Genomic DNA, 20,850 nt, shown 5'->3' with positions numbered 1-20,850 from the left:
ACCCTAAATAACTTCACACAATGGGCCCAGATAACAACTGGATTCGTTAAATCCTCTCCATTGCTTCAACCGATGTGACAAAAGCCTGCCTAAGTATTTCAAACATCTAGTGAAGCAGTAATTCAACTTATAACCAAGGGTGAGACTCTCGGATTCTTCCGAACAGTCAAACTTGGCACACTTTCTAATTAAAAAAAAAAAAAAAAAAAAAAAAAAAAAAACTTTTCCAATGAAAATTTACAAGTCTAAATTACCTCACTGCTCAGTTACATTTTAATTGGCATGATCAGACTAATCTGACTCTAATGCATCAAAACCTTTTTCTTTTTTTTTAATTATACCACATACTTCGAATATCCGCCATATGCTACTTTCCCCCCAGACTTGACTTCTGGGATTTCCTTTCTCTTCACTCCGCAGAATACATTCTGAACTTTGCCAGGGCAGAAGTGTTCGGCACCAGGAGAAGAAACAAGTTGTTTTAACATCACAAGCAAGTCCCGACCTAAACTTATGAAATTATCGACCAGAGATTTCTGGCCAGAACACAGGGGCTGAGGGACAAGGACGATTTTTTTTTTTTTTTTTTCTTCACGACAGTTGGCAGGTTCAGGCTTTTCTAGTCGCTATGGCAACAAGCAACTCCAAGCCCACACTGTGCACCTGAGATGAGTTTCTGCGCTCTTGCCCCTGGATCTAAGTTGAATGATCTAACCTCTTCTAACCTGGCAGCACAGACTGCTAATTGTCCCCGAATACGTGTGTCGCACAGTGTGTGTCCCAATATAAGGACTGCATTTACCAGTGTCCCCTGCAGCTAGGCAGCTGGGAGACGGAAGTGGAAGTCCTGGGGACAATCTGTAGAATGAACTTAAAGGGAAAGGGCATGTTCTTATCTCCTTCTGGATGCCTGGAATAAAGATTTGATGTCTGGAGCTGGGGCAGCCAGGTTGGACCAGGAAATCAAGTTGGGGAGGATGGTGTGCTCTACGGTGAAGCAACGAGCTGGCTGAGCCTGCGTCCCTGACCCTGTACAATGCTACACCAACTTTGTGTGCCAGGATTTAGGAAAGGGAAAAACTAACTTCTACCCAGTGAAGCCACTGTGATTGGGGGTTTTCCGCTGTCGAACCTAATCCTAACTGCTAGATACTACTGCCTGATTTGCGTAGGTGAAATTCTGGATCCTTCCCCCGACCCTGTACAATGCTACACCAACCTTGTGTGCCAGGATTTAGGAAAGGGAAAAACTAACTTCTACCCGGTGAAGCCACTGTGATTGGGGGTTTTCTGCTGTCAAACCTAATCCTAACTGCTAGATACTACTGCCTGATTTGCGTAGGTGAAATTCTGGATCCTTCCCCCCTGGAGGGGATTCTTCACCAGTCAGCTATTTGACTGCCCGATGGAATTCTGCCTCCTCTCGTGTCCGGTTGTAGACCACAGTCCTAGGGCACCCCAAGTGATTTACATGATTTTACCAAATGGATGCCCCAAATCGGTAGCAGGTGTCATATCTCTTAAAGCTGAGGCTATAGCTCCCAACCCAACGCCACGGTAGATTGGGCTGCCCCCAGAATCATTAAATGCAGATCGTTAAATGCAAGAAGCTAACGTTAATTTGTATTTTATGAGTCTGTAGTTGAAAATACATAAGTGAGCACCAAAATACCGAGTAAATCAATAGACGCGAAAATAACAATAGTTAACGTACTGTGCACTTACTGTGTGCATGGCTAACAACCACCCTATTTATCCTAGAGGGTGAAGTCTATCGTTATCCTCAGTTTAGACATAAGGAAGCTGTGGTCACATGTTTTCCCCCAGCTCAGCCGTGGAGTCGCACCCCATAAACTAAGTGATAGAGGTGTTCCCAACTGTGTTCAGTCTCTGTACTGTTTTAAGGATCCAGCCAGAGAGAGAGAGTAAAAAACGCACGCATGTTTGGTCTCAAGGAAAGTTAGGGCGTTCAACTACAAAAAATACAAAGGAATGATTTCAGGGCTTTTTTGTAATTTCTCCGCAACATTTATGGCTGTCATCTTTATTCTACCTCAATGTGGAAACCTATCCCAAATTTGGATATTGGCTTGCTTTCTACTGAGAAAAGTAACTTGCTCTCCTTTGGTGGTGGTGGGGGGGGCAGCGCTGGGGGGAGGGCATGGGGCAGAGGGACACTCAGAATTTCAAGGCCGCCACCATGGGCGTGTAGTTTCAAGAAGAGGGAATTACAGGGCTTTCTTCCCCCAGAGATGCAGTTGGCCTGGCAGGACCCTGATATTTGGCAGCTCCTGTGCTGAGTACTTTTCCATTCTCATCTATAAAACATTTGCAGGAATGTTGACAAGTATAATATGCATAAGAAAGATACTTAAATTAATAATGGCCATCATTTATTGAATGCTTGCTAAGTATCTGGCACTGAGCTACTAATTTTGTATATATAATCTGTCTCCTTAAAACAACTCTGGGGGCCAGGTACCATCTGCCCATTCTGCAGACAAAAACTGGAAGGCTCGTGGGTCCAGAGCCCCCCTGCCCCCGCCCCGCCTGCTGTTTCCTCCACAAGCAGGCACGGCTGCTTTGCAGCTTCCCAGTCTGCCTTTCACTCAGTTTCCCAGGTTAAGGTGCTGGTTCTTCACTGTCAGAAAACCTTCTAAAGAGCCTGAAGTTTCTTTTCCAGAACGAGAGGGTTAACCTGGGGGGGGGGCCCTGACGGATTTCACATCCAGTAATTGCATTCTGCTTGTTTTGACGTCGCTCAGAAATAAAATCATCCAGGAAACATCACAGAACAAAAGGTTTCCTGCCGCAAGGACCCTTAAGATGATCTAAGCCAGCAGTTTCAATCCCGGGAACAGTTTGTCCAAACGGCAATTCAAGCGGAAGGACACGCACAACGCAAGCCATCGTTGTGAGCTCCCTCTTACCCCTTGTTGCGCTTCTTTGGAAAGAACGTCCATCATGATAATTAATCACTGATCCTGTAACATCCCCGGTATCCACCCGTGCCATGAATATTTGCTAAATGGATTAATGGAGGTGGGTAGCCAAGGTGCAATCCCCTGAGGGATGACAGAGCCCAGTTTGAAAACATCGCTCTAACTCAACCTCCTGAGCCTACAGACAAGAAAGTTGAGGCCAGAAAAAGGAAACTGTCCAAAGTCAGGTGGCTGCAAAGTCGCAAGAGCCGGGACTCGGGGCCAGAACATCCTATCAGGAAGATTTGTCCCTGGTCCCTTTGGAATTTATGGTTGAACGGCTGAGCGGGGTGCTGTCCACGCGGTCCTTGTAGCTGCATTACGGAAGGAAGCTGTTTCAAAAGGCAGATTCCTGGACCCCACTGCAAGGCAAGTGAATTTCGAGTCTCTGGGAGTAGGACCCAGGAATCTGAGCTTAGAATAAGCCTCCTGGAGTCATCCTTGTAGGCAGTGAACTTGGAGAAATGGACCTTACGGGTTCCTTGTCTGGCTCCAGGAGGTAACTGGAGACGTAGCCATGATCCTTCTCCTGCTTGAGGCCAGAATGAAGAGCCGCTGACTTGGGCGGGGTGGGGGGTGGGGGGGAGTTACCTATAGTTACGTTCTTGAAAGATTGATTTATTCCATAACCATTTATTGACCACCACCACGTCCTCAGGGCTCCGACCTTGTCCCTCTTCATTTTCTACAACATACCCAGGTGACCTCATCCACACCAGGTCCCCCCCACCACCCGTTGTCTGTGAATCTAGTCCTGCAACCCAGTCCTGAACATACTACAGCCTGCAGCCTGCCACCGCCTGCACCCCATCCCCTCCCTTGTGTCTGCACGGGCTCGTGACGGGGAGCACAGAGCACAAAGATGAGGCTGTGTTACTTCGGAAGCGAGGTCATAAAGGGCATATGGCTTCTACCCGGTTCCCCTGGGATGCTCCCCGTCTCAACATCTAGCCTCTATGGCCACGTGGAGGTGCTCTGGCGGACTGAGTTTCGTCTTCAAGTCAACTCATCCCCGATCCCAGACCCACGAGTGAAGAAGCCTCCGGACTCCAGCCTCAGCCATTCAAGGTACTCTCAGCTTCCCAGACACGTGGGGCAGAGATAAGCCCACCCTGCGGGGTTCCATCCAAATTCCTCACCCCCAGAACCCATGATCAAACACAGGCAGGAACGGCCGTCTCATGCCTCTAGTTTTGGGGATGTTGTGTTACACAGGGTTGGTAACCAGAGTCAGCGGCAAATGAAAAGTCCCGCAAAAAACCGAAATGGGACATGTGAAAACGGTTCCTTTCTCCTTCCACAGTCCGAGGTGCTGTAGTTTAGAGACGGTCACCATCCACTGAGTGTCAATTACTTTTGCAGTTGGGTTACAAATAATAATAAAAAATAAATCTCAGGGCGCCTGGGTGGCTCAGTCGGTTAAGCGTCCAACTTCAGCTCAGGTCATGATCTCACGGTTCGTGAGTTCGAGCCCCGTGTCCCGCTCTGTGCTGACAGCTCAGGACCTGGAGCCTGCTTCGGATTCTGTGTCTCCCTCTCCGTCTGCCCCTCCCCCACTTGCACTCTGTCTCGCTTGCTCTCAAAAATAAACAAATGTTAGACACTTTTTTTTTTTTTTAATAAAAACAATCTCACTATGGTACCTTCAAGAAACCGGGCTGAGCATGGTTAAACGTTCTCCCTCACAAAACAAGGGACCTGAGGGACGATGTTACCAACCCTGAACCCGTTGTGAGGCCTTCAGGGATCAAAGGTTTTTCTGTCAACCTATCATGCTTCTGCCGGCCTCGCCATGAAAGATGGGTGATGCCTGCCCAGATGTCTCACTTCTGCTCCTTCCTCAGCTCAGACCCCTGGCCTCTGCGGGATTCCCGGAACGAACATGGCCTCCAGTCTGGACACCCCAGCGCCGGCCTCCCGAGGCTGCGGGAGTGGTCTAGCCAGCATGCAAATGTCACCACGTCCCCGTTGCCTCTGCCCGGTGTGTGAAGTCTCGGAGCCTCTGCCAGCATCCAGAGCGAAGTCCACAGTCTGCTCCACCCGGCTTAGCAGGTGGTACGTGAACCGGATGGGCTCACGCCTCCTGCACACCGCACCCACCCCCCTGCTCTCACCTAGTTCTCCCTGAGATCCCAGGACACCTGTCCCCCAGGAGCTACCCTCCGGTGGAGGAGGTCATCAGGAAGACGTGACTGCCAGCTGACCCGAGAGCTGACCCCGGGGAAGTGGAGGGCCTTCTCCCCCTCCCCTGTCCTGGGAATGTACATGCAGTCTCTCCCACACCCTGTTCCCACAGAGGGAGCCGTCTTCAGGGACAGGTGTTGTGGAGACCACCTCGACGGCGTATATGACCGAACCTCACAAAGGCCTCTCTCTAAACTTTTAAGATTCTAGAAGGTGGGTTCAGGTATCTATTCATCGTGAGGCACTCAAGATCAGGCTTGTAAGTAAGTTCTCTTGCTTATTCAACCTGCCACTTACCAACATGGAGTGACCCACCTCTCCCTTCGGTCTCTCCCTGTCTTCTGTGCGTGCGGTCAGTTTCAGACTACACTCCAAATGCTCCCGGGTTTGTGAACCAACATCCTCTAAGTGACCTCACGACACCCACCTGTTAGCCTGTCACAGCGCTGCCCCAACGTGGTGAAATCCCAAGCATGGTCAGTCCCCTGCCAAACTGTGGACTCCTGGTGGGCGGGGACCGTGTTGTGCCCACCTCCACGTCCCCAGCATTTAGCATAGTATGTGGTGAATTAAAGTGGGCCCCAAGTATCCAGTGACTGCTGTCCTTACAAAAGGAGGAGGCGTGTGCGCACGTGCACACGCACACACACACACACACAGAGCCATGTGAAGGGATCATCTACAAGCCAAGGAAGGCCGAAGATTGCCAGGAGCCACCAGAAGCTGGGAGAAAAGCACAGGCCAGATTCTCGCTCAGACCTCCCAAAAGGAGCCAATCCAGCAGAAACTTTGATTTCACACTTCTGGCCTCCTGAGCTGTGAGAAAATACATGTCTGCTGTGTGGGGCCCCCGGCTCATGGTAATTTGTTATGGTAGCATCCAGGAGGGCTGGACCCAGTGTCTACGATGTGTAGGAGGCATGGTTCTTTAAGGGTCCTGCAGCCCAGAACAGCAAAAGCTCTGAGAATACAGTGATCAGTGCTAAGAAGCAGAGTTCCCTCATCCCAGGCCTTGCATTAGACCTCTGGATCTCTAGGCTCGGAAGTTTGGATTGGCATCCTTAGACAATGGCAGCCATTGAAGATTTAAGGGTTTTGAGCTTGGGAATGCCTTGGGGGCAGTGAAGGGACTTTGGGGGAAAAAGGAACCTGGCTGTAGCTGTGTATGGTTCTCAAGCATCTGGCAGCAAGTAACAGAACCATGACCTAAAGTGGCTTAAACAAAATACTTGTTCTAATACAACAGAAAGTCTAGAGGTAGGCTTCAGGTACGGTGTGATCAGGGCTCTGGATCTACTTAGCTTCGGTTTGTCTCCCCTCATGGGTACAAGATGTCGTCCAGAGAAACTTGAGCTAAAAATACCTTCGTGTTCACGTCCAGTTGGAAATAAAGAGAAGCTTCCCAGGCCTTACTCTTAAGGACTCTTTTCCTAGAAAACACAAATATATTTCTTTGTCTTCTTGATGCAAACAGGGATTAAATCTACGTATTCCTGAGCCAAATTCTGGCAAAGAGATTAGTGCAGTCATGATTGGACAAGATTAATCAGCTGCCTTAGCATGGATGTTGGGTCTAGCATGTGTGAATAGTGTAAAGCGTGTGATCCTGCGGAATAGTTCTGCTGACTCAAATGCCCCCAAGATTCCCAGAACTGGAAGGGGGCTTAAGCGTTATGAGTCCTGCAGTCCCCATAATGCAAAACGTGTAGCTCTCCTTCCACGTGCTAACTCTTCAGGCGGGCACTTGCTGCCTGGGCAGCCCATTCACCGCTGGGTTGTTGACCCAGGACCCGGTGAAGCCTGCCAGTCAGATTCCTCTTCTGGAAAAACTAAAATCCAGAATAGATGAACAGTGGAAAGTGAAACTGTGAAACAAGAAAGACTGTTTTGACAGCTGCCCCGCCGTACGGGGGCTGGGGCCGCAGACACCAGGAACATTTCAGGGCAGACCCTAGGACTTAGCAGAAGGAGACCGTGGGCAGGGATGCAACAGAGCAGAGAGGGGGCAAGAGCAGGGAGAGAAAGCGGAGGGAGGGAAAGAGGGACAGAGCCAGAGCCAGGAAGCCCGGCTGTGTCTCTCCTTCCGGCTTCTGTCAGTACATCCCCTTATTACCTCTTTTTATCTTAAGGGAAGTTGGGGCCCCAAAACCGTGGTAAGTAAAACCCTGCCCAAAACAAACGGCCACGTGCCCAGCAGCTCTGAACTCACCGCTGACAAGCCGGGCTGCCCTTTTCTGCCCAATCACCCAGATAGCATCAGGGCCCATTAGGATCCCTCCTTTCTGATGTGTGAAGAAAGGGGGCGGGGAGAGGATGAAATCAATTTCCTTCACCATTATTAGGAGAGCTTTGCAGTTGCTCTGAACACACGGGGGCGGGAGGGGGGTGAGCATTAAATCAATGTCAGGGCTCCCTGGGGGGACTCACTGTGCAGACACTCCCAGGAATGACTATGGCGGCTGTACTAGGCAGGGCATGTTAGGAGACACTCGGGATGACAACGAGGAATGCCCTCACACACACCCCTGACACATAGCCCCGGAGGATGTGGGCTCCCCGAAAGGTCCGAGGGCCTCGCAAGTGCTGCCTCCATGGAATAGAGGACAAACCCGAGAGGGGGAGAGGCCCTGTCTGTCACCTGGTAAGAAATAACATTGCAACACAACTGAGGCGGGCGAGAAAAAGCCTGGCCGGGTTAACCCCTCCGAGACTGAGACCGGGAAAAGGTGCAGCTGATGGAAATCTTTTTCTAGATAAGGTGGTGATTTATGCATGCTTCACCATAGAGTCACTTAATTAGGAATTTCCATTTTACTGTGGAGTCACCGACGGGAACTGCCAAGGACCTAGGGCTGAAATTAAGAGCTGTCTTTGGTTCTTGGCTGCAAAGGAGAACCAGCAGCTGGATGTTTGGGGGCCACTTACTTGCTCAATCTGGTCGTCTTTCCAGATTCACCTAGGATAAAATGGTGCAGTCTTAATTACTAATTCTTTAATTTTCTAGTGGTGAATTTTCGCACTCTCTCCTCCTCCTGTTTTTCAACCCGCTCCTTTTCTACTTCTCTATGCTCTGAATAGCTCCCTTTTCCTCCTCCAAGGCTGAAAAGTCTCCTGGACCACCCTTTACCCATCCCCCCCCCCCCATTGTGAGTAGGGGCCCACGCCAGAGGGCCCAGCATCCATGAAAGCCAACTTTCACTGGGTACTTACTATATGATAAGCTTAGTTGTAATGGTTCAACATGGATGGATTCACTCGTTTATTAGAACAACCTTATGGGATAGACAGCAATCAGTCCCATTTTCACAGAAGAGGAAACTGAGGCACAGGGCTACCTAAGCTTAGATTCTGTAACCAGCCTAAGATCACACATCCAGTAGGTGCAAGACAAGACTGGAAGCATTAAGTCCCATCCAGCTCCTGGTCTGAAGCACACTCTGATGAATGATGTGCTAGGGAGCTATCTCCACTGCAAAAGGCTGACCTCTCCAAGGGAAGAAATGGAAGCCAGAAGAATTAAGCGCCCCTTAGGCCACGCTGTGCCTCTGTCCTCTGAGCATTGCTCAGAGAAGTTACAAAAGAGGCGAAATCCCTGTAAGGGGATAAAAGCTGTACAATCACACGTTTTTAATGCCTCTTAAACCTGACGTCCAGCATTTAGTCTCTAAGACTGTCAAGTCCGTCACTGAGTCTCCACTGGCCTCACTTCCCTATAAAGGAGAAACGGCAAAACCCCCACAAACCTGAGTCCCCCAGGGGGTCCGGTCCCAGAAGCCCCAGTCCCAGGTCGCCGTGGGACCTGCCCCTGCCTGGCGTCCCGCTGCCTGGCGCTCACCCTGCCCTGGACCGCGGTGCAGCCTCCGCATCTGGGAGGAAAAAACTGCGGCGGGCAGGCGAGCCGGGGCGGGGACCGCGCCGCGGTGGCCGCTCTGCGGCTCGGAACGGGGCCCAGGCTCGGGCCTTACCAGGGCCCCAGCCCCGCCGCGCTCCTCCCCTCCTCCTCCCTAAATCCCACCTCGAGTCCCGCGCCCTTAAAGGAAGTCCATGGCTTTGCCCGGTCACCAACAGGGTGTCGGCCGGCCCCTTCTGTGCTACGGTGCGGCCGACTTGGGCTCTTCAGGACACCGCCACGTCCTCTGGGCGGGCGCCCGTCGCCTCCTCCCCGGGGTTGACCCCACGGGTCTCCGGGCGATTCTTCCCTAGTCTTTCCAGCCCGTGGGCGGCGGCGGCGCGGAGTGTCGCGGAGCTGTCCCCGCAGAGCCCTCCCGGGGCGGCGATCCGGTCCCCGCGCCGCCTCCGGCGTCTCCCCAGCCTGGCCTCCGCCGAGCCGGCTGCGGTCCACGTGGCTCCGGAGCTCGCAGGAAGCCCCGAGCGAGCCGAGAGCCGAGCCCAGAGCGGGCGGAGGGGGCGCGGGAGGAGGGGGGAGGGGGGGGGAGCGGGCCCGGGGGGCGGGCACTGGGCGGAGGAAGGGGAGGGCCGCGCGCAGCCCAGGCGCCCGCCCCGCTCCGGCGCGCCCCGCTCCCGGCCCCGGCCGGCCAGGGAAGCGGCCCCTCCCCGGCCGCCCGCCGGCCCCTCCCGTTACACCCGGGGGAAGGTGTTCCCGAGACCGCTCCCGTCCTCACCCCGCCTCCCCGCTTCCCCGGCTCCAGCCTCCGCCGGCGGAGCTCCACTATGCCAGACAGTTTCGACACTTTGCAAAGACAAAGACCAGAGGGAGAAGGAAGAGGAGGACAGGGAGGGCGAGGAGGAGGAGGGAGAGGAGGACGGCGCGATGTGAGCCGGGAAGGGGGCCAGTGTTCGGGACAACCCCCCCTTTAGTCTCCCCGGAGCCCCTCATCTCCAAAGCCGCGGAAACTCCAGCGTGTCTCCGGCTGCGGTGAGTGAGCGCGCCGAGCCCAGCGCGGCCGGGGTGAGCGGGGGGCTGCGTCCGCCGGAGTTGGGGCAGTTTCGAGTGTGTTCTCCAAGTGGAGGGGCGGTTGCCCGGAGCCGGGAACAGAAGTGGTCGGGAGGGGTCTAGGAGGGCTTGACAGTGGAAGTGGGACTGTAGACCCCGGGCGCCCAGGGGAAGACACGCGTAGGGAGACCCCCCCTTCCTTAGCCACGGCGTCACCGGGGTCTTCGGGAGAGGGAGGAGGTCCGGGAGGAGGCCGGGGCTCCGGGATCTTTTGCCGTTATTGGAAGAGCTGCTGGGACCTCAGCGGGGAGCCTGCGCCAGGTCTGGGGCAGCGGTCCCCGGGGTGGCCCCAGTGACATTGCACCGGCGCCAGGCTGGAATCTCCCTGGTCCGGGCCGCCAGAGGGCGAAGCGGCCAGCGGGGCCGCCGGTGGGATGAGTCCCCTCGGGGTGGCTGGCTCCGGGGCTTTCGAGTGGAGCGAGGGGCGCGGGGGCCCGCGGAGGCCGCCGGTGATCCGGTCGAGCTGCGGCGGGACAGTGTACGGATCGAGCGTCCAAATCCGCTGCGAGCAGGAGCACATCCGGGAGTTGGCCGTCGCCCCCGGGGACGCCGCCGGCCCACGTTACTCCGGAGACGACCGAGAAGTTGGCGCCCGGGACGCGGCAGCTGGACGTGGCGTGGTGGGCAGGGAGGTATTGGGTGGGCGCAGGGGAGCGTGGCGGGGGTGGTGCGGGTGGCAACTCGAAACTCCGGAGTCCGCCCCAACCCCGTTAGGCGCCGCAGCTGCAGCGAAAAAATCTGACAAAAGTTAGCAACTTGTCTGCGTCTCGTGGGTGTGTGACCTGCGCGGGGCAGGGGCCGCCGTTTGGGAGAGCGCAGGGCCAGGGCAGCGGTGACCGTGGGGCGGAGCGCCCGGATGGGGCTACGGCTAGATTCGGAATCCGGACCGTGGCGCAACTTTGAGCTCCTCCTTTTCGCTGAGCCTGAGTGTGTTTGAGCGTGACCTTGCGGGAGGAAGCGCGGCTGAACTTGAGATGGGGGTTGAGGCTGCGCCCGGGCTGCCTTCAACGTGCCCCGCGGCCCGGTCTCTGGGGACGGGCGTCTGCAGCGTCTGGGTTCCGATCGGCGGCTGGAGCCCGGAGTCCTTCCAGCCTGCTACCCGAAGGTCTCGGCCAGCGCCTGCCACTCGCAGGGCTCGGTGGGGGCGCTCGGCGGGCGGACACGTGCGCGCCCAGAAGTGCGCGAGTGGTGGGGGCTGGGCGGGTCACTGCGTCTCACGGGCTGTGTGTGTCCCGCAGAGGGAACCGGCTTCGTCCCTGAGGGCAGCGACCACTTGGCCGAGGGGCCGCATCAGGCATCCGCCTGGCTCTCACGTGCCCCACCTCTAGGGACTCCTGGCTCCTTCTGGCTCACCACCCTCGCGGGTCCCGTCGCCACGCGGATTTGGGCCGAGATGTCCCCTAGGGAGACAGCGAGCGCCCACCGCCGCTAAGGCTGAGCGTGTGTGTTTGGCTGGGGGGGAGGGGGAGGGGTGGAGGAGTGGGGGGAGAAGGAGATTAGCAGAGAACGAGGTTGTCCAGGAGCGGTAGCCACCGCGCCTGACACACAGTAGGGACTAAGGCTGTTTGAAAAGGCCTCTAGATGTAAATGCGCTGGCAGGGGCCGGAATGTCCCCTTCTCGCCTTCTCCTCCCGATTTCTACCACCGAATTTACGTTCATCCCCCTAACCAAGGCCTTTCGGCCTCTAGGCGTGCCTTGAGCACCTACTACGCGCCGGGTTCAAAACTGGGCTGTTTAGAAGCTGAGGGCGGAGCCGCCTGGTGTTCCTTCCCTGGAGCTGCGTAAGGGCGCCCAGGCGGTTCGCAAAAGGCAAGGCGCACTGCCCCCTGCAGGCTGCTACGGAGACTGCTGCTTGTGTCCGAGGTGGGGAAGGGGCGCCCGTGAGGGCGCCTTGCCTGGGCTCCTTGGAGGTATCTTCCTGCACCTCTTCTTCCTTCCCCCAAAGCCATGGCCTGGCTGTTTTCTGAAATCCCGCAGTTGGCTGGAAAGATCGACCAGAGTTCACCATTCCAGCACACTCCCACCCTCCCCGTAGATCCCAGGTCTTTCATCATCTCCATCTCTGACCTTCGAGCCTGAGACTTGGAACTCCCAGAATCTCAGTTTTCATATCTGTAAAATGGGGTCATCACTATTACTTTACAAATGTGTTGCACAGAGTTACATAAAATTGTGCGAATACGTGTGCACGTGTGGATATACACATTCACACATTCACACTACATATGCATATCCACATACGGTGGCTCAAAGTCTGGGGAGAGGAATCCCATCTTCCAAAATATTTAGTTTTGCTGAACAAATAAATAACAGAATGAGTAGGGGGCCCCTTCCTCTGCCTTTGAACACCTCCACAAGCCTGGCAATGTACTGTCCCTGCATTTTGCCAGTCCAGGCTTTACCACCGGGGCAAGGCGAGGGCCTGGGCTGGAGCAGGATCTTCCCCTCACCTCACTGGGTGGGCAGGCCTGCGGAGGCCTCTTGAGCCTTTGGCTGACGGAGAAAACAGGAAGTGTTGCCAGAAGAAATGGCAGAGGGTTTTTTTTTTTTTTTAGGGGGTGTGGATTCTGGTCAGTGTGGCTCTGAGTAGCCCGCTTGCTGACCTCAGGCCTGTGTTCCCTTTCTGGGGGCAGGCTAGGCATTCCCCCAGCTGGACATACCAGCAACCCTCTGACGTCAGGGACTTCCACAGAATCGGCTGTCTGGAGCCTTTGGTCCCCTAGGTATGGTGGGGTGGGTCCGTCTTTGGGCCTAGCAGCGAGAGGTCCTTGCAGATCCTGGAGCCTCAGGGATGTGAGGGGCTCTGTCTCCCCTCTGCACCAAGCAACCCCTAGGCCAGGATATCTCCTGGGGGCAAGTTCTCAGCAGCACCCTCCGCCCCCAGGAAGGGGTGCCTTTGAACCTCCTGGTCAGCTCACCTAGCTTGAGTCCCTTGCTGTGTGTGGCAAGCTGCTGACTCAGAGGAGTTATATTTGGACAGGGCTTTGCCTTACGGGATCTAGACCTTAACCCTCTCCCCAGGCTCCCTCCCACACCATGAAAAGCAACCAAAGTAAAGTAAAACAAATCCACCAGTGATCTCCTTATCCCGCTTCCCAATAAATCCTATATACACAAAGGACAAGCACCACCCTCCCGTGGAAGAGCTGGCCTGGTCACAGAGAATTCTAGAATAAGGCTCACATGCCCTTTGTTAAGTTGTGGACCACACGTGTAACCTTGGCTCCCCCCTTGCAGACCCAAGGCTCTGAGAGCGCTCTTCTCTAATTTGGGCACAGGAGCCCAACCTTGGGCCCCAGAGGAAGTCCCAGAGCCAGTGCGCAATTGCTTTGTAATTTGGCACCCGTCTGTTCCAGGCTCTGGTCTCAGTTTCACTCTCTGCAAAATGAGAGGCTTGGAGTTCTGCTGACATGGCCTTGGGGCCGTTAAAGGCTTTCTTCATGAAGACAGTCTGTGCCCTACTTGTTTTTTGCTCCAGCACCGTCCTCAGAACTTTCCGGGCATTCCTGGCATCACAGACAACAGGGCCACCCCGTGCAATGACGCCTCCTTACTCACTGCGAGTGCTCCAGACTCCCAGAGCCCACGCCCGCTTGGTGAAATCATTCGCCAGCAATTCTCAGCACCGGACATTGAGAGACGCCCCAGAAGTTTCAGACTCCGGGGTCTGAAACTGGGCAGAGCCGAGGTGGCATTTTGGGGGAGCCCCGATGATGTGTATTGCAAACAGGGACCTTGGTGACTTCACCAGGACCAATAGGGTTCCCACTCGAGCTGAAAATGTTCATAGAAGTCATTTTGTTCAATATTTTCATATTAATTCAAAAATACTGAAGCCCAGAGGGGAAATCAGGGGACCCTGAGTGACAGAGCTGATCTAGAACACCAGTTGGTCTCATAAACTCCAAATAGGTGAGTGCCCTGTGTTTTCCCTTCCCCCTACCCTCATTCTTTTCCCTACACTGAAGTCCTTGTTTCCCTCTTGGAAACCCAACATTCCTTGGGAAGCCTGAGGTTTGACGGTTTCTTGGGTCTTGTTGGGTGGATTGTTTTGATTTCCGTTGTTCCAACATTTATTAGGAACTTACCTGTGTTCTACTCACCATGCAAGATGCTGGAAATAGAGAGTTGTAAGAACTCTGATCGACCCTTGGTACCATCCCCCCAGAGGTCACTGCGTGGCGGGGAGGCGCACGGGTGCCCTTGAAGAGTTTGTCGCAGTATGGTTTGCACGGGGTGGGAGCACGCATGTGCCGAGGGAGGGCTGGGACAGAGAAGGGAGTGGATTCCTGTGCCTTGCGGGACCCACAGGGAAGAATTCACTGGGGATCCAAAGCCCGAATAACCAGGGAAGTCACGACGCAGGAGAGCGAAGGTAGTTTCTTGCCTGCCTAGAACTGGTATCTAACTAACATGGTGTGCGGCTAGTGAGCCCAAGAAAAGTGAAGTAAAATAAAATAACAGGCCGGATGTACGTCTGTTCTGCGTGGTCCTGCAGAGGTGAGGGAACTGGGATTTCAGGGCTTCAGTGATGTGGCCCCGTTCCTGCAGTAGGTGTCGATTTCTGGTTTGCTTGGGTGGGATTCATCATTGCCGCGCAGCCAGAACGCAGGTCCCTGAATTGAGATCTTCCAAGGGTTACGGGCGCTGCAGTGATGGCCTGTCAAACAGAAAGTAGCTGCTTTGCTTTCGCTTCAAGAAAATGCAATTCTGTGCTTTATTTTTCGTCCTTGTCCTTAAACTTGATGGCAGAATTACATGGCTGTGTCGAGAGAGGGGGTTTTAAAAGGCATGGCAGGCAGGTGGGGGACAGTGCCCAGGTTTTCAGGCACATGACCACATCTAATTGTGTGAGCTCAGGCAGACCCTGCACCTCGGGGGCTAGGGTTCAAGTGCAGGTGGGTTATCTCAGGACGTACGGTGAGGATTAAACATCCTGCACGGAAGAGTGCCTGATGCCCCAGCTGAGAGCCTGTGCGGGCGGGTGAGCACAGGAGGTGCTGCTTTCTGGAGGCACCGGATTCAAACAGAGCACTTGGGAAATAAAGGAGTTGACTGAAGGCGGAAAGTTCTGGAAAGCTCATGGAAAAACACTTGACGTACAAGGCCGGTGTTGATGTTAAACAGTTTGTTAATAGCCCCCACTGGAAGAAGCAAGGCCAAACGATGAGGTTACAGGTACAGCGTGCTTTTCTCATTCCTGTGGGTTGTGAAAAAAAAAAAAAAACAACTTTGAAAGTTTTTTTTATCTCTAGGGCTTGGCATGGGGAATTACCAGGAGCTGGAATATGGGGTGGGGTGGGGGGAGGGCGGTGGGGAAGTGCACGGGTGGGGGTGCACCGTGCCCTGAGCCCTTCCTGCGTGGCCTGACAGGCTCAGCGACAGGTGCGACCTGTGTCAAAGTTGAACACACGCCACGTGGACTCGGTCTGTCGGGGTTCACGCTGGGACGAGTGTTAGAGACAGGACTTTGGTGTCAGGATGTTTCTTACAGAGTCAAGTGGATCCAGGCAGGGCAACCCCTGGCCTAGGATTCAGGACTCCTAGCTCCTGGTCGTTATCCCATACCACCGGTTCCTGGCCGAGGACTTAGGTCCATCACCGAACCTCTTGGAGTCTCCCGTTTCCTCGACTGGTAGATGGCCGTCTAGAATTCCCACCCTGCGTGGGACAATTGGGAGGTGCCCCCAGCAGGAGGCCGTGAGCTTGCCTTCTTGATAATAAATAGAGTAACATCTGCTTTTTAGTTAGCACTTAGGGGTGTGCCCAGTACAGCGGCAGGTATTTTGAACAGAGAAGCATTCTGGGTCCCAGCAAACACGCACTCACAAACTGAATGGAGGGTTTACCTGAGCCCAGTTACCGTCCCCCCCCCACCATCTCCTACCCACCCCCCTCGCCCCCCAAGAGGCAGACGGAGGGATGGGTGAGGGGCCCTGGGAGTGTGGCATAGCAGCTGCTAGAAGCCTCTGAAGAAAGCCTCTCTCCTCAACCTGGCAGGGAAGAGCCTGGGAGATAACGCTGCTCTCTTGCTGAGTCCTGCCTGCCTTCCACAATCCTTGGGGCACCAGGAGCTGAGCCCAGCCAGCAGCCAGAGCCCAGAGAGTTCCTTACTGGGGCCTCTCAGGAGCAGGACCGCCCTGGAGGGTGATCTGGCACTCACCTGCCTTCTCATTTGATTCTGCAGCAGCCGGGGGCGGGGGGTGGTCACAGGATTCCCAAAGGACAGAAGCCGGAGGCAGGAGGGGAACTCCCTTACTCCAGGCCCTACCTCTGGGGGAAGCCGGACTTTTAACCCTTGTTCTCTATTCCCCTAGTAAGATAAAAGAATCAAGTGTAAGATACCATTGGGGCACCTGGGTGGCTTAAGTGGGTTAAGCACCCGACTTCGGCTTATCACGATCCCAAGGTTCGTGAGTGCGAGCCCCGTGTCCCAGACCCCGCTTCAGATTCTCTGTCTCCTTCTTTCTGTTTCCTGTTCTCTTTCTCTCTGTCTCAAGAATAAATAAACTTTTTTTTTTTGAAGTGCAAGATATTGTTATGAAGACCTTTGGGACTTCAGTAGCATCTTTGAAAGAAGAAGAGTAGCCTCAGAATTAAGGTTTTGGTCTGAAGCTTATCACTTATTTCTCAAGGATCATGTTACTTACCTTGTCTGGGTCTCAGTTTCCTCTTCTGTCATGGGGATGATACTCCGTAGAGTTGATGTGAAAAATCAAAGAGTCGCTCAACAAATGTTGGCTTTTGTGCACAAGGGTCAGGGTTCAGACGTGTGGTTTTGGGGTTGGTGGTGATTCCTCCTGTCCTTTTAGCCTATGTGATATTCAGATAATACTCTTTGCATGTTTTTATCTTAAAAGTTTTTTCCTTCGGGGCACCTGGGTGGCTCAGTCGGTTAAGCGGCCGACTTGGGCTCAGGTCATGATCTCGCGGTCCGTTGAGTTCGAGCCCCACGTCGGGCTCTGTGCTGACAGCTCAGAGCCTGGAGCCTGTTTCAAATTCTGTGTCTCCCTCTCTCTGACCCTCCCCCATTCATGCTCTGTCTCTCTCTGTATCAAAAATAAATGAACATTAAAAAAAAAAAATTAAAAAAAAAAAAGTTTTTTCCTTCCAAAAACATCCGGGGATGTTCTTCTGACTCTGCGTATGTGTATGTGTGTACATATTTTTTTCTCCTGTGAAATATGTAGAAGTTCTCTAACCAAGTCTGATTCTGGAGCCCTTAAGAGAATAAAAAATAACAAGTTAAACAACCTCAGTCATTCAGAGGTGAGCAGGAAAGGACATTCGTTCCAAATTATTTGGTGGAATTAAAAAAGAGATTGCTAATGACTTTTGGTAGGTCCGCATTTGGGTATGCAAAAAAAAAAAAAAAAAATCTTTTTTTTTTTTTAATTCCACCAGCGACCTTCAAAAAAGAAATCAAACCCAAATGGATATCATTGTGATAGATTTTGCTACATTAAAAAAAAAAAAATCCGTTTGAGTCCACATTGAACTAACAGACCAGAGTGGCTAAAAATTCCCTTCATGAATATTTACTTAGCAGAGGGCTCTTGAGAAAAACCCAACCGAAAAAAAAAAAAAAAAGAAAGAAAAAAAACCCAAAGCAAACCCAGCTTCTTCTCTAACTGAGAGGGTGGAATGACTCCAAAATATTGTTTCATGCTTAAAAAGCCTACAACAACTCCACACGAAAGACGAAAATCCATCTAATTGGGCATTTACCTTTTCAGAAATAAAAGGCTCAGTGGAAAGAAAAGAAAAGGAAAGAAGAAAAGAAAACCTCTTTCCTTGGAAGACTAGACTGGAGCCCAAAATAAATCCCTCGAATCGCTTGGCCCGATGCTGCGGGGCCTCGTTCCCCCTCCCTTTCTTTATTGTGCTATTGCGGTAACGGGCAAAGAGAGTTGCTAGCGGTGTGGGAGCTGAAATACCTCTTGAAACCCCTGACCTCTGCGTTCACAGCCATGGGCATCTGCAGCCCTGACCTTATTTGGGCTTAGGGTCCTGCCCAGGTTGCAGAGGAAGTGACTTACCCAAGGTCACACGGTCTCTGCAGGCAGATCTCCCATGTGCCCGCAGTTACCGACGTGCAAAGTGGGTCGCTCCTGGGAAGGCATAAGCCCACGCCTCCGACACACAACAGCACCAGACAGTGGCCTGGCTGCCCCCTCACTCATCTAACTCAGCCCATCGCTCACAGCCCCCACCCCCGCCCCTCCCACCTTGAATGGTACAGACGAGTCGGGTGACCTGGTCAGCGACTTGACCCTTCCTTTGATACTGCTTTCCTAGTCTTTATAGCAGCCCCGTAGGGTCACTGCTTGTATTTCCCCCCTACTCCCGTTTTACAGATGTGGAAACTGAGGCTCAGCGAAGTGAAGCCGCTTGCCCGAAGTCCCACAGCTAGAAAAGTGGCAATTCCTAACTGCTCCGTTTCTGCCCGAAGCCCGAGATCTCAGGCCTCATGTTGTGTAATTCCCAGGATCATCTGGTGTCTCTACATCGGGGGGCCGGCAAGGGTGGAAATAGACTCCCTCAGAGGTGCAGATATAGAACACATCGCACTGGACATCCGTCCCCAAGCCCACCCAAGCTGCGTGCCATCCCACCCAATGGCCACGGCAAAGGGACCCAGGTTCTGTAGCCTCTTCTTTGGCGGGAGCGCGGTCCTGATTGTCCTCTGCATGCTGTGTCCCGACGGGTGGGGCTCCAAGGCTTTTTCCCTGCTTCACCATTTGGTGCGGGCTGGATGGGTTTATTGAGCTAACCTTGATAGACTTGCCGGACTTTTCTGCCTCCGTGTCGGACCCTGTGTTGCTGGTGGCAAGCACCCTTCCTTTGGGTTGTACTCATACATCGAATTCTGAGATCCCCATGGTGCCTGGGGATTGAGGAAGGTCTGGGAGCCCGCGGGGGGTCGGAGACAGGGCTGTGAGCAGCAGGAAGGCTTAATATGAAGCTTGTCACCAGGCATGCAGACCCACCCAGCTCCCCAGGCAGGTGTCTTTGAGCGACCTGCTCCAAGTAAAATGATTAGTAGAAGTTGCTGTTGCAACACTGGAAAATTCCCTTTTAATAACATCTTCACAATGGAGAGAAAGGTCTGCTGTTGTTCTCCTGCCTCGAAAACACCGTTAATCCTACCACCTGGTGGAGAGTCTGATGAATAAAGACCTTTGCTTGGGAAACGTACGAGCGGCCACAAACAAGAATGTCCTTGTGGGGGGTATTCCTGGTTGTTGCTAAAGCAAAATCTTAGATTTGAGACCTCGGTCTTCCGGCAAAAAAAGGAAAGTAAAATGAAAAAGGGAGATTAGAAGCCAGTGAGGTCGTGCTCCCCCACCTACCAGAAATTTCCAATGAAAATCACGCCTTTCAGAGTGGTTTGAAGAATTGGTTCCGACGTAGTTTTTCTGTCTCCTGCTAGTTTTTCTGTCTCTACCTATGACAGGGAACAAACTGAACTAAGCAAAAACGATCTGTGAACTCTAGGATCATAAAAACTAAACTGATGTCTCTACCAGGCCAAACGTCCGGAGAAGGTGAAAAAATTTACTGGCCCCGGACACAGCTTTGAACAGCAGAATATCTCCACATGGTTGGGAATCTGCCCTGGGGTGAAGTAAAGGAGGTTTCTCCTTTTCTCTGAGCAGGAGCCACAGTGTCAGAAGCTGTCATGGGTTCCGGAGCCAGGGGGGTGGGTGGGGGAGGAAGGTGTGTTTGAGTAGATTGAATGATAACACATTACAGACGTTGCACGTTTATAGAGCATGAAACAAGAAGGAACTGTAAAATGCCAGCATTTGCAAAGAGGCTTAGCAGTGCCCTTGTTTAACCTTCCCCTATTCCAAGATTTCAATTATTCATCTACTGAGTCATTCATTGATTCGCTCAATAAAAATACTGGCTCTGCCGCGTCTTAGCTGTGTGACCTTGAGCGAGTTGCCTAACCTCTCTGTGCCTCCATTCCTCATCGATAAAATATGGGTAATAGTACCCACCTCCCAGTAGGTACTAAACGAGCACTAAATGAGTTGGCACTTAGTGTTTAGAACGGTGCCCTGCAGAGTGCCTACTCCAAGTGCTTGCTAAGTGTGTGCTTTGGTCGTCCTGATCCTTGTTCAAGTGTAGAAACCCCTTGCACGGTGTCCCGGGAATTGTTTCCTCCCTTCCACTCTCCCCTGTGGGGGTTCTGCGTCTGCTTGAACACCGCTAGCGATAGGCGAGATCCGTGCCCCACGCAGTGACCCTTTGCTCTCTGGTCACCTCTGTGGATTAGGAAGCTCTTTGCCACACAGACCTTCCAGCCGTGGAGGGCTTCCTGGAGGAGGTGATAGGGTGCAGCTCTGGGGCTGTCCGAATTTAAGGCTGAGAAGTGGTCTGGGCTTATGAAGCTTGGGGGTGGCACTGGACCCTGGAGGCACCTAAGACTTTGACGTGACATTTTAGATATTCCCTGCCCCCTACTTCACAGCTAAGCAGACAGAGGGCCAACCTGTGTGATTCCTCAGCCCGTTAGCAGGCAAAGCCGGGGCGAGAAGCCAGCCCGCAGTTCACAGCTGCCAAGTCCTGCCTTTACCGCTGGGTTTCTGCCCGACTTGGGAAGCTCGGGGTGTCCTAGAGAGCGAGCCTCCCTTGTCCTCCCCAGGCCAGCAGCCAGGGACCCCAGCGGCCGGGTCTCCTACGTGACCCCCTGCACCAAGCCCTCTCTGCTGCTCTGTTGG

At 53.4% G+C, this 20,850-nt stretch overlaps 1 protein-coding gene and 2 long non-coding RNA genes across 6 annotated transcripts in view; 1 reads left to right on the top strand and 2 right to left on the bottom strand.

Moving 5' to 3' along the window:
• Positions 1-1,601: 1,601 nt before the first annotated feature.
• On the bottom strand, positions 1,602-3,541 carry LOC131494674 (uncharacterized). Its single transcript, XR_009253541.1, has 2 exons — positions 3,452-3,541; positions 1,602-3,343 (listed from the first exon to the last, which is right to left on the bottom strand). It is a non-coding gene; the product is annotated as an uncharacterized LOC131494674 (long non-coding RNA).
• A 57-nt stretch (positions 3,542-3,598) lies between these two features.
• On the bottom strand, positions 3,599-9,562 carry LOC131494673 (uncharacterized). 3 transcript variants are annotated; one of them, XR_009253538.1, is made up of 3 exons: positions 8,909-9,562; positions 6,895-8,437; positions 3,599-6,595 (listed from the first exon to the last, which is right to left on the bottom strand). It is a non-coding gene; the product is annotated as an uncharacterized LOC131494673 (long non-coding RNA). The 3 variants fall into 3 exon arrangements; XR_009253540.1 differs by having other exon boundaries at positions 6,378-8,121; positions 8,376-8,437; positions 8,909-9,519; XR_009253539.1 differs by having other exon boundaries at positions 6,378-8,121; positions 8,909-9,519.
• A 142-nt stretch (positions 9,563-9,704) lies between these two features.
• The window catches only part of ST3GAL1 (ST3 beta-galactoside alpha-2,3-sialyltransferase 1), a 92,948-nt gene continuing 81,802 nt past the window's right edge, over positions 9,705-20,850 (top strand). For both annotated transcript variants that reach the window (XM_058699148.1, XM_058699147.1), the window contains exon 1: positions 9,705-10,041. The gene's annotated coding sequence lies outside the window, so the exon portion shown is untranslated. The remainder of the gene's footprint in view (positions 10,042-20,850) is intronic.

The sequence above is a fragment of the Neofelis nebulosa genome, chromosome 14 (assembly GCF_028018385.1).
Source record: "Neofelis nebulosa isolate mNeoNeb1 chromosome 14, mNeoNeb1.pri, whole genome shotgun sequence".
Lineage (NCBI taxonomy): Eukaryota > Metazoa > Chordata > Mammalia > Carnivora > Felidae > Neofelis > Neofelis nebulosa.
The sequence above is the reverse complement of the archived record's forward strand: the minus strand, read 5'-3'. Positions and strand labels throughout refer to the sequence as shown.